The following is a 13,708-nucleotide window of genomic DNA, read 5'->3' on the forward strand; positions in this document are numbered from 1 at the left end:
AAGCTGTTTGTTGAACTCGTTAATAACGACATTAACACAACCCTCCTTTTGTGCGATAAATTGTGGCCTTTCTAGCATCCCGTAGTTTGGAATATAAGACCACGTGATGTGCTCCCAATGCCTCCAGTCCAGCTCTAGGAGAGAGTATCCTCCTGTTGGCTTGATCCTGGTAAAACCTAATTTTGGGTTTTAATGGCCGAAATGAGGCACGTTGAGGCAGCGTGACGAGCGTGAACTCATCTGGCTGTTGGCGCGAACAATTATGGTTGTTTTCGAGCATGTTTGGATGAAAGTACAGCAATGAACCTACCGGCATAGGCTACTGGCCGCCCGAGACACCCTGTAGGTGGCAGAAGCACACGGAGGCTTGGCGTGAGAAATCCCCTTGGCTGGCGAAACGTAACTTTGTCAGTTTGAGATCACAATGTGGCACGCTTGTTATTTATTACTGTAATGCACAGATATAGATACCCGAAAAAATTAAAATATAGTAAAAGTCGTTTTATCTTGGCAATTTAACATAAAAGATTAAACCAACTTAATTGAATACAGTGGGGCAAATAAATAAGTATTTAGTCAACCACTAATTGTGCAAGTTTTCCCACTTGAAAATATTAGAGAGGCCTGTAATTGTCAACATGGGTAAACCTCAAGCATGAGAGACAGAATGTGGGGGAAAAAAAAAAATCACATTGTTTGATTTTAAAATAATTTATTTGCAAATCATGGTGGAAAATAAGTATTTGGTCAATACCAAAAGTTCATCCCAATACTTTGTTATGTACCCTTTGTTGGCAAGAACGAAGGCCAAATGTTTTCTGTAACTCTTCACAAGCTTTTCACACACTGTTGCTGGTATTTTGGCCCATTCCTCCACGCAGATCTCCTCTAGAGCAGTGATGTTTTGGTGCTGCCGTTGGGCAACACGGACTTTCAACTCCACAGATTTTATATGGGGTTGAGATCTGGAGACTGGCTAGGCCACTCCAGGACCTTGGAATGCTTCTTACGAAGTCACTCCTTTGTTGCCCTGGCTGTGTGTTTGGGATCATTGTCATGCTGAAAGACCCAGCCACGTCTCATCTTCAATGCCCTTGCTGATGGAAGGATATTTTCACTCACAACCTCTCGATACATGGCCCCATTCATTGTTTCCTTTACACCAAGGGTGTCCAAACTCTTTGCAAAGGGGGCCGGATTTGGTGTGGTAAAAATGTGAGGGGCCGACCTTAGCTGACGTCATTTACGTAGAACAATATATTTAGGCAAATTTTAGCAAGACATTCTGTGTGTCACATTTGCTTTATTACCGTATTGGCCCCGATTATAAGACGACTCCCTCTTTTTCAAGACTCAAGTTTGAAAAAAGACTTTTTGAACACCAAATTTTTATACAGAAAATAATGACAGTACATCTTAAACAAATGATTATAATATATTTGAGGGAAAAAGCATGTTATTTTGCTTCATTCAAATCTTAATATCTGAACATTTAAATATGTAAACTTAAGTGCAATCACATTCGTAAATGAATGGCTTCTGGTTTTTGAAATGTAAATAAACCAATCTATTGTGATAAAACAACAAAATAGCAATAACTGCATTAACCATCAAAGTGAAGTCTAACTAACTGTAGTCTTGAAACAAATCTGAATAAGGAAAAACATTGCAATAAAATAATGCAAACTGGTTAAACTTGAGAGTAGCTGAGATCTATCATGACAGAACATCGCTTCAATGATATCTGGCGCCATCTAGCGTCGTGAATGGGTATAATGTCTAGACCGCCAATATAAGATGACCCCCTCTTTTTCAGTCTTAATTCAATGCAAAAAAGAACACTGTCTTATATTCGGGCCAATACGGTATTTTTTCAAATTAATAATTTCAACAATCTTGCAACTAGCCTTTGTGGCGTTCTCTTTCGACTGTCGGGCTCTTGTGAAATACTGATGCTGTAAAATTAAACTAGCTTCAATTTCTCGCTACGTACCTTCCCTGTAATCTTGTCTTACATGTCAACGTGTCTTATTTGGTAATATCGCCTCACATTGAACTCTTTAAAAACAGCGACTGTCTCTTTGCAAATGAGGCAGACACAGTTGTTGCGTATTGTAGTGAAGTAATCGTCCAATTTCTACCTATCCTTTAAGCGTCGGTCGTCGCAGTCAACTTTTTTATTGTTGATTGTCGCCATTTTAGAAAGTTGGGAGTAAAGGGTCACACAGGGTACTGTTGGTTAGAGTGCTGCTGCCTTTTAGTGGGTAAATTAGGAGCAGCATTTAGTGTGTAAGATACTTGATGTGCTGGTAGCAGTACTGCTGACCAATTTATTAAGTCTGTGTGTGGGCCAGACGTTATTGAGTTTATGACAGAGGCTGGGGGCCGGATGAAATTTGACCACGGGCCGCATTTGGCCCCCGGGCCGGACTTTGGACATGTCTGCTTTACACAGATCAGTCGTCCTGGTCCCTTTGCAGAAAAACAGCCCCAAAGCATGATGTTTCCACCCCTATGCTTCACAGTATTATATATTATAATACATTCTCCCAGTCCTCTTCTGGATCATCCAAATGCTCTCTAGCGGACCGCAGACGGGCCTGGACCTGTACTTTCTTCAGCAGGGGGACACGTCTGGCAGTGCAGGATTTGAGTCCCTGGCGGCGCATTGTGATAGTAGCCTTTGTTAGTGTGGTCCCAGCTCTCTGTAGGTCATTCACTAGGTCCCTCCGTGTGGTTCTGGGATTTTACTCACTGTTCTTATTATCATTATGACGCCACGGGGTGAGACCTTGCATGGAGCCCCAAATTGAGGGAGGTTATCAGTGGTCTTGTATGTCTTCCATTTTCTAATAATTGCTCCCACAGTTGATTTATTTACACCAAGCATTTTGCCCTTTTGCGGATTCAGTCTTCCCAGCCTGGTGCAGGTCTACAATTTTGTCTCTGGTGTCCTTTGACAGCTCTTTGGTCTTGGCCATAGTGGAGTTTGGAGTGTGACTGACTGACTGTGGACAGGTGTGTTTTATACCGATAATGAATTAAAACAGGTGCCATTAATACAGGTATTGAGTGGAGCCTCGTTAGACCTCGTTAGAAGACGTTAGACCTCTTTGACCGGCAGAAATCTTGCTTGTTTGTAGGTGACCAAATACTTATTTTCCACTGTAATTTGGAAATAAATTATTTAAAAATCAAACAATGTGATTTTCAGTTTTTTTCCCACATTCTGTCTCTCATGGTTGAGGTTTTGACAATTACAGGCCTCTCTAATCTTTTCAAGTAGGAGAACTTGCACAATTGGTGGTTGACTAAATACTTATTTGCCCCACTGTATGTCAATTTGCATGTAATGGCTCATCTCAAGCAGTTCCTCGTGACTCTTCTGCTGCTTAAGATTTTTCAGGTTATTATAACCACAAACTTTAAAATGATTTTTCAGGTTATTATAACCACAAACCTAAAAAAAATTGAATACGATGAAAAGCTTCAGTTTTGTACACGCTTGCCACATGTGGAATTTAAAACACTTGCAAAAGATTCCTAAGAATTTAAATAGTCATTCTAATGTATATGATTAAATTAAAGATAGTACTAAAAAAATGGTAACTCCACACAGAAACAATGCTTGAGCCCTTGATTTCAGAACTGTCAGCGGACATGATAACCACTCTTCCTACGTGCCTCCCTTTTTGTAAGTGATTCAGGGAAAATTAATTTTTAATTCATCTTGACAAGTAAAACTGTTGTCTTGTTTCTAATGAGGCTTAAATTTGATGTAAGGTAAGCACATTGATCAACTCCTGTGCTAATAGGTGTATTTAGAATTTAAAATATCTAATTTATGTATTTAAAAAATTGCTACTCATTGCAAGTGTACTATTGACGGCATGCAATAATCGCTTGACAACACGATTATTATAACAATATTTCACGGTATTTTACGGTAGGTCATGATATAAAGTGGGCCGGTCTGTGGCATGAAACTCCTGGGCTGAAAATGAATCCCACTCCGGCCCAGCAGAGATCCATTCATTTAATCTGGGAGGACTGGCTATGAATTGCCATTGATGCTGCTAGACATCCAATCTATTTTGACTGGGTCATTTGCTGCCGCCCTCTCCCAGTCAAAATGGATTGGACGTCTAGTGCTTTCATTGGCAACTAATGAGCGCAACCTATTTTGAGCTTTCTGTTTCTTGTTCTTAATGTCTCCTTAAAGAGTAAGTGGGAGTGAGAAAATATGGGGGGATCACAGTTTTTATTTACAAGCCATAATTTCACATTGGAGGCATAACATTACTTCATGCATTTATTTATACATTTCCTTACTCTATTTAACTTTGCAGAAGTTGCAAATACAGCCTATGATTTTTAATAGGTTAAAAAAAAAAAAAAAGGTTACATTAGATAAATATATCAGAGCTATTCCAAGACGTCTATTCATAATTCAAGGGATTTCTCTGTGCTTTTGATGTGAAGGTAATGAGTACATTTGTCAGAATGCTATACTGTTTCATACAGGTGACAACCACTCAGGGACAAGAAAAAAAAAGCAGGTCTATTAGGTCTATTCGATGGATCTAACTAATAGACCCCCTCTGGAATTCAAATGTCTCCTATAAATTTGCATCTCATTTCACACCAGCAATAGAGCAGACAAACCATTTCGCTCATATTTTATTTGTGCAAAAGACCAATAGGGGTACAACTAACTACCTCAAAAGTATTTTGTACTCAGATGAAAAAATATTAGTCGGTTGATGTGGACTGCAGGGGTCATGGAAGATAAAATGGCGCCAAGTAACATCGCCATTACGAGCTTGTCAAGGACGAAGTATTTGCCTTTGTTCAGTGTTAGTTCGAACTCACTGCTGCTTACATCCTAAGTTAAAGTAATAAAAAGACAGAATTACATGTATTATTCTCCAGCTGTCGTTGGGATTCTTCTTTCGCCAAGGTTATCATACGGGTAAATAGAACCTTTAATTAAGTACTTGGAGCCATTTGTATGTACACGGGAAAAGTTGCAATGAAACGAAAGAAGAGTTAGTAACACAGGTAAGGATTTAATGCTGAGAAATTAAATTGAGAGGGAAACTTTTCCGACATTTAAAGTCATCTTCTATTTCTATACATTGATAACATACTAATGAAGGGAATAGTTACCTTTCTGTCACACACCATATAATTGTTTGCATTAGTATAACACATTCATTATAGTAAAGCATGTAACCATAGTTTAGGCAGACTTCACTACATGCCCTTTGACACAGTAAAGTGAATCACCTTATCAGCCCTAGCCTGATAAAACGAAGGAAAGGGCATCAACAGCTCTTCAGTGGGTCTGGGCACTCTTGCCCTACCGAGGCAACAAAATTGATAGCGCGGTGCCTTGGACGTCAAAACATGCCTCAGTTGCCGTGGCAACCACGTCCCAGCCACGAATGATGACGCACGAACTTGACCGCCCAAACCTGGCACAGAAGGAGAATCCCAAGACATCACCCAGGCACGCCTTCGGCCCGGCCCACTCCACCGCAGCTTTCAAAAGACTGAACATTTAGCTAACAACGGTCGCTTCTCGGGGACATTCCAATGTATCCATTGTTTTGCGGACCTTGGATTAAACATTGCTTCTCTGTCGTCTGTTTTTGCCTTGTTTTTGACCACTGTCGCCAAATAAATTGTCAACCTGTTTTCAGTGAGCCTTCTTTGAACCGTTCAAATGGAGTCAGTACAAAGGGTTAACACCGGAGTGAATGCGCAGGATTTTGGCCCCTCCTGGCCGACTTGCGGGAGCGGTGCCATTTGGTTCGGCTGTCACTGTTCCGGCGGCTTGGCCGGGGGGCTGAATTCCTTCACTAATAAGACTAAATTGGTTTGATAGCCCAAATGGGCTGCTATTATTTTTGTTTTGTGGTTTTTATTATTTTGAATAAGTAATTGTCATTAATAATTTTATTCTTTGAACACTTTTATAATGCAACATTTAAAATAATATAAATATTAATCCATTAATTGATTTTAACATGACAACAGTGATAGACGTCTAATTATGTGGCTCTTTTCATCTTTCTGCTGTGAATTGGAATGTGCTATTCACTTGTATATACTCAATCCATTTGAAATGGGACAATTAACAGTGAATGAACATTCATTTATGTATGGTAACAGTTGTTGAATCATGTCAAACTCTCGCCATGTGATACCAGATGGACATAACGTTCTAAGCTGCTGTCGTGTACCCATTATGACAACTGTTCGGCCATTCCTTACTACGCGGCGAAACGTCTACACAATGCTCAGGGCGCTTGCGCATGCATTCACACGCATGCGCACATCGGTTAGAGGCGGCGATTACTCACTATTTTTGTTTTTATTTAGTTATTTAGAACCTTTTCACAGCCTCAAAGATACTTTTTGCATGTATTACCCTCTCATACTTTTAACCATTGTGTTTTTTTGTGTTAGCTTTGAAGCAGTTGACCACATTAGTCACGTAGCGTGTTTAAACCGTCCTTATTTGATATAACTACATTTAAGTATTTTCTGCAGGCATTTTTTTAGTACCTTATTCCTGTATGCATGTAAACAAAACAAGTTTAGAGCGCACGGTAGTACTTTAGGTGTCAAATTCGACTAATGTGGGACGTTTCGCCGATGTATTTATGCATCGCCATGATATTTTGGCAGAACTCCACTACCGGCTGACGCTGACAAAAGATAATTAACGTCACCCCGACAACAATGACCATGAACTCTTTTGCCCAATCCAAGACTGATGCCATGCTGGACAAGGTCCCGACCGCCCTTCCGATCACACTCCCAGCCTCCCAGCACCTTCAAAAATACCTCACTTCTCTGGAAATTTAAGGGCATGCTGCTAGAAGAATGGAACCTTGGGCCCAGTTTTTCCCTTTGTTTACCTGCTGTTTTGTCGCTCGTTTTTTGTTATTTTTGACTGTTCTCGACTTGAAATAAACTGTCACATTTGGGAAAGTGTTCGTTTGCGCTTTACTTCAGATTATCAAAGATAACGTTGTTGGAGTAAGATAGTGATTCCAACAACATGAATGCGCGCTGTTTGGCTTCGAGAACAATCGCCAACATTTTTTTTTTTTTTTTTTTAGCTATTTCAATGTGCATTACCGATTTGCATGGAGACATGCCGCATGATGCGATCCATCCCCCCTCTTCGAGGTCAGTTTTGTACCTGCGCCGCACAGCATGTCCAGCCTGGCAGACGAGCGCGCTAAACCAAAAGCCCAGGATAGCAGCTGTAGCCACCAGCGCACTCCCTTGAAGGCATCGGGAGGGAGGTTTAACATGCAACACACAACGGACCTACGTGCACCCGTTACACTCACCCCCCGAAACCTTCACTGGCAATCCTGGTTACGGAACCATTGAAACCGGTCTGCATGGAGCTATGCCGCACAACGCGAGCCATTGCCCACTTTCAGGTCAGGACTGGTACACACACCACACGATGCATCCAGCTAGGCAGGCGAACGCGCTAGCCGCTAGGCCAGAAGCCCTGGCTAGCGGCACTAGCCGCGAGCACACTACGTTGAAGGCATCGGGAAGGTTTCCCATGCAACGGACCGGTGTTCTGTCAAAATTTGCTCCCTTATAAAATTTTGCTCCCAAAGCTTTTGTGGCGCTGAAAAAGCCCTCTTTTACATTCATTTGGACTGTCAATGTTATCCAAAGGTGCTAACTAAACTAGATACATCATAAACATACATGTGCAACACGAAAATGGCGTAAATTAATACTTAACGACACGGCGAAGTCGTTAACAGTGAGAGCACGGGGTGCAGTTGCTGTGTGCAGCTAACATGGTAGGATGTGTTTGAGAACTTTTGTACATGTCTTTACATGATCAAACTTAAGTAAATATTCCTTTCTTTAAAGAAAGTTTGTAGTGTTTACTTTGGAATCGCTGCATTCGCGGCCATTTTTAACGTAGCGCGCATGCGCAAAACCGCAAGGTAGCAATTTTTGATGGGTTGCAAAATTTGTCAGAACACCCTGTCTTCTGTCAAAATTTCACCTCTTTTACATTCAGTTGGACTGTCAATGTTATCCAAAGGTGCTAACTAAACCAGATACATCATAAACATACGTATATGTGCAACACGAAAATGGCGTAAATTAATACATAACAAGACGGCGAAGTCGTTAACAGTGAGAGAGTGGGGTGCAGTTGTTGTGTGCAGCTAACATGGTAGGATGTGTCTGAGAACTTTTCTACGTGTCTTTCCATGATCAAACTTAAGTAAATATTCCTTTCTTTAAAGAAAGTTTGTAGTCTTTACTTTGGAATCGCTGCATTCGCGGCCATTTTTAACGTTATGCGCATGCGCAGAACCGCAAAGTAGCAATTTTTGATGGGTTGAATTGAATTGAATTGAACACCTGGACAGGTCACAGGTTGCTGAGAGAAGCTGATTGGGTCAAATACAGTGGTACCTCTACATACGAATTTAATTCGTTCCAGGACCTTGTTTGTAAGTCGAAATGGTCGTATGTCGAGCAGGATTTTCCCATAGGAATACATTATAATTCCATTAATTCGTTCCAAAGCCTAAAAACATACACTAAATTCTTAATAAATACTGCTGGCACTGTTACAAATGGCAATTAAACATAGAAAAACAAATAAGTTATAAATAAATAATTCAGAATAATATAATAATAAGAAGAATAATTAATAATTATTCCTGTAAATAATGTAACGAATCGGATTCTAATATGGCGGACACTTTTTACTGTCCCTGAACGCACCGCGAAGCTGACGTCTCAGTGAGATAGGTCGGTGCGGTAGAGATAATACTTTCGTTTTCTTGAGAGCAGTCAACTGCTTAAGACAATGGGCGTTTTGTGTTGGATAAGTTCTTAAATAAATGATAAAAACGTGACGAAGCTGGCGATTTCCTTGGCAATGTTACCACAATAATAATTGTCACCTTAACTTATAAATAGTGGCGAACGGTGGTCGGAAGAGGACCATGGAGCTGTATTGTTGAGCCAGTTCAGGGACGCGCACCCCAAGCTCATATTTTTCTATAACTTGCATCTTCATTTCAAAGGTAAGCATCACTTTTTTCCTTGTTTCTCCAACTGTATCAACTTTTTTTGAAAACTGTGTTGATTTCTCACACAAGAAAATCCACCGTGCAATCGTTTGCAGTGCTGTCATGTCGTCGTATTTCGAGCAACTCGTCGGATGTAGAAACAAATGGCGGCTCAAATTTTACGTCGGATGTCGAAAAGATCGTGTGTCGAAGTGATCGTATGTAGAGGTACCACTGTACTAAGAAAAGCTGACGAGCAAATGTGGAAGAGAAAACCTACTCAGCACAAAGCAAGCAGCAGTCACACAGGGAAACAATTAAAACACTTTAAGCAAACAAGCAAAATATGACAGGTATCGTTTGTTCTCTTTGTCTAATTTCATAGCAAACAACATTGGGATAATGGGTTCTGACGTCTGCAAAACTAGGAACTCTAAATAATTGAAATCGTTCATGTCTGCCCGTGCTCATTTTTCAGACTGATTCGAACACTCGCATCCATCACTTGTATTGTGCTACAGAAATAGTCTTTTTCCACTGTCTGACCCCGTGTGATGAAGCAGAATGATTTTCTGTGCGGTTAAAATAGTCCCTTCAGGATGATCTCGTGGCCTGCGACTGCAGTGAATGCAGATCATCAACCTTCTTCTCTTTTCGTTTTATCAATCGAAGTCGCTACTTTCACCAACTCATTAAATTTCATTTTTCTTTACACAGCACCGAAGACTGGCATTGACAAGATAGTGCGGACAAAGTTCAACAATGACTCTGGCAAAATGTTTTTGCAATTTTTTGGGTTTTAACAGGAATCACAAGTGTGAAGCTAAATCTAATCAGACTCTATTTAGTGATAAAAATCAAGGTGTGCGTCAGCAAAGCAGTCCCAGCTTCATGCACACGCAGCATACCTAGTCCGTTAAAAGTAAACGTTTTTTTGTGCAAAATAAGTTAACTCAGTGGTTGCCGTTGAAAGCACTCGACGTCCATTACATTTTGACTGGGATGGGTGAATTAACATTTGTCAATGGTACTGGAAAATAGGCATCCACAGCAAGTCCTTCCACTGTAAGTGAATTGGACATCTATCATTGTCATTGGTAGGCAACATAGTTATTTTGCGTCACATCCATGTAATTTTAAGATACTTACACATCACTTCCTGTAATTTTTGGGTCATTTCCTGTTGATTTTTAGGTTATTTCCTGTTGGTTTGGTGTAACTTCCTTTTGGTTTTATGGCATTTTTGTGTCACTTCTTTGTCAACTCATCGGGTGCCATTGATGGCGCTCGACGGCCAATCCATTTTGACTGGGAGGGCTCGTTACCCCCCACCCTGTCAAAATGGATTGGATGTTAAAGCGCCGTAAATGGGCACTGGAAGATGAGCATTCACAGCCAGTCCTGTCAATTGTAGGAGAATTGGACGTACAGAGTATCACAAAAGTGAGTACACCCCTCGCATTTCTGAAGATATTTAAGTATATCTTTTCATGGGACAACACTGACAAAATGACACTTTGACATTATGAAAAGTAGTCTGTGTGTAGCTTATAAAATAGAGTTATTTTCCCCTCAAAATAACTCGAAATATAGCCATTAATATCTAAACCCCTGGCAACAAAAGTGAGTACACCCCTTTGAAAAAAACGTATGTCCCTAAATGTCCAAATTGAGTACTGCTTGTCATTTTCCCTCCAAAATGTCATGTGACTCGTTACAGGAGATTGAAGAGGTGGGGGTCAGCCTGTTAGTGCTCAGTGTCAGGGCTGGACTCAAGGCAGGACTCAAATGCAGAGTTTTCTTGGTTTACAAAAATGATTTATTTAACAATGTCTCTCTCAAGGTAAAAAAGAAACAAGGTAGGTTGTTCAACAACAACAAAAAAAACTTCTCCAAGGAAGGCAAAATCCTTTATCAAAAACACAAAGTAGCTAACAAACTCAAAATGATTACGATAGATTCAGGATCAGACAATATAGCACAACAAAAGGTCACTCCACTGTTGAAGGCAAAAATATTATAAACACAAAGTAGCAAACAAACTCAAAAATGCTTACAAAAGGTTCATGATCAGAATTTCTCCTATGGCTGTGGACGGACGTGGGCTTGGGTGTTGGACGGCAGATGATGACACTCTGGCACAAAACAAAGGGGAGACTGACTATATACACACACAGAAGGTAATGGGGAACAGGTAGAACCTATTAGTGATTAGGGAGGACCAGAGGAAGGGCAAGTGCTCTGAAACAAGGAGAGAAAGACTTACAGAATAAAGCAGGAAATGACCATGACACGACAAACCTCACCACGGTGTGACACTCAGACCATACGCCGTACTCTACATCAAATTGGTGTGCATGGCTGTCACCCCAGGAGGAAGCCTCCTATGAAGACGGTACACAAGAAAGCCTGCCAGTCTCATCAGACCATAGGACATGGTTCCAGTAATCCACGTGCTTTGTTGACATATATTCAGCAAACTGTTTGCAGGCTTTCTTGTGTACCGTCTTCAGAAGAGGCTTCCTCCTGGGGTGACAGCCATGCACAACAATTTCATGTAGAGTGCGACGTATGGTCCGAGCACTAACACGCTGACCCCCCACCTCTTCAATCTCTGCAGCAATGCTGACAGCACTCCTGTAACGAGTCACATGACATTTTGGAGGGGAAATGATGAGCAGTACTCAATTTGAACATTTATGGATGTACGTTTTTTCAAAGGGGTGTACTCATTTTTGTTGCCAGGGGTTTAGATATTAATAGCTATATTTTGATTTATTTTGAGAGGAAAATAAATTATATAAGCTACACACAGACTTCTTTTCATTGTGTCAAAGTGTCATTTTGTCAGTGTTGTCCCATGAAAAGATATACTTAAATATCTGCAGAAATAAGAGGGGTGTACTCACTTTTGTGATACACTGTATATCAAAGTCAATAGCATGCAATTTGTTCATTTTGGGTCACTTCCTGTAAATTTTGGGTCACTTCCAGTAATCTTTCACGCATTTAAAGTCTACTTCCTGTTGAATTGGTGTCGCTTCCTGTTGGTTTTGTGGCATTTTTGGGTCACTTCCTTGTTAAATCATTGGCTGCCATCAACGGTGCTCGATGTCCAATCCATTTTGACTGGGAGGGGGTGACTGAACAAATGTTCATTCACCCCCGTTTAGTCAAAATACATTGGACATCGCGGGGTATCAATGGCACTGCTAGATGAGTATTCATATAAGTCATAAGTCAGCTTTATTGTCATCTTCTTCATATGGACAAGTCATACAAAGAAAACAAAATTGCATTTCTTTCTCCTTTTTCTCAAGGTTTATTGTTGTTTTGAGGTAAAATAGTTTAAGGCTAAATTGAATTTTTCTCAAAGTTGAAGTCTTAATAATAATGTACATCTTCACCTGTACTTCCCCCCCGTGAATGATGGAAGTAAAACTTCTGAGGAGTCATGACAAGCTTACAAACAACAATGAGAGCCTGAAATAGAAATATCCGTCCATCTCCTGTGCAAGAAAGGCCAGATTGCAGATCTCCTCAGAGCCCGTCTCATCTCTTGTTTACCCGTTGGTCGGCCTGGGAACAATTTGTCAAGCCATTTTTCTATGTCATAGTTATAATTTGGCCCGACAGTGGTGTGGTGTGTTTTGGAGCTCATGTGTTGAGGTTTTCCTTTGGGCCGGCTGGCAGTAGAGATATCCCGATCTGATTTTTTCCCCATTTTTTTCGCTGATACTGATCAAATACCGATCTTTTTTAGACAAGTAAAACAAATTAGAAAAATAATGGAACTAATAAATTATAAATCTTTTTTTGTTTGTTTGTATATGTAGTGACCTCTGCTGGTACCTCCTCAAGAAATGCTTTGTTTACAAATATTACATGATGCTCTGTTACTATCATTAGTTTCTTATGAGAAGTTGTCCCACTCAGTGGACATGTTTGCCTAGTGGTTTGATTTACAGCAGCCGGAAAGCCATTTGGAACTGAAAACAAAAATGGATACTGGATTGGATCCGATCTTATGGCAGTTTCATCATAAAAGACCACGCTTATTATGACTTCATTATAACAGGATAATATAAAAAACCAATTGGCACTAAAGCGGTTTTGTTCCCCCACCTCTGTGTTTACGACTATATACAGAAGGGTTAGACAAAGTAAATGTCTAATTTGCCCAAGGCCTGTAAACAGACCTGTTGGTCCTGCGAGCTCCTTTTATGGATTATGAGCTTTGCGCTATCAGTGCTTTAGAGCACCTGGAGCACCACAATCCTAGCACCACTGGGAGTGTGTGGGCAGAAACAGGCGGCGTAGCTTACGGCTTGCACAGATAGATTGTTGCGGTTTAATGTGCACCTTCTGGATGGTAGAGATCCACATAAGTCAAGGCAACTTTGTTTGCATAAGACATTCTGTACACAAAGATGATTCTTTGCACATGTATAATAATAAAGTTTAAAGCAAGTATAGGACATGTATAGTATAGAATCAGAAACAACAGTGTGTACTTTCAGTGCAGAGTGTTCATGCAGTATACCATTGCAGGAATTTGTGGTTGTCTTTTTAAGGAAATATAATGGAGAGACCTAGTTTTCAAATGCCATCTTTTCCACCGAATC

The sequence above is a fragment of the Corythoichthys intestinalis genome, chromosome 3 (genome assembly GCF_030265065.1).
Source record: "Corythoichthys intestinalis isolate RoL2023-P3 chromosome 3, ASM3026506v1, whole genome shotgun sequence".
Taxonomy (NCBI): Eukaryota; Metazoa; Chordata; class Actinopteri; order Syngnathiformes; family Syngnathidae; genus Corythoichthys; species Corythoichthys intestinalis.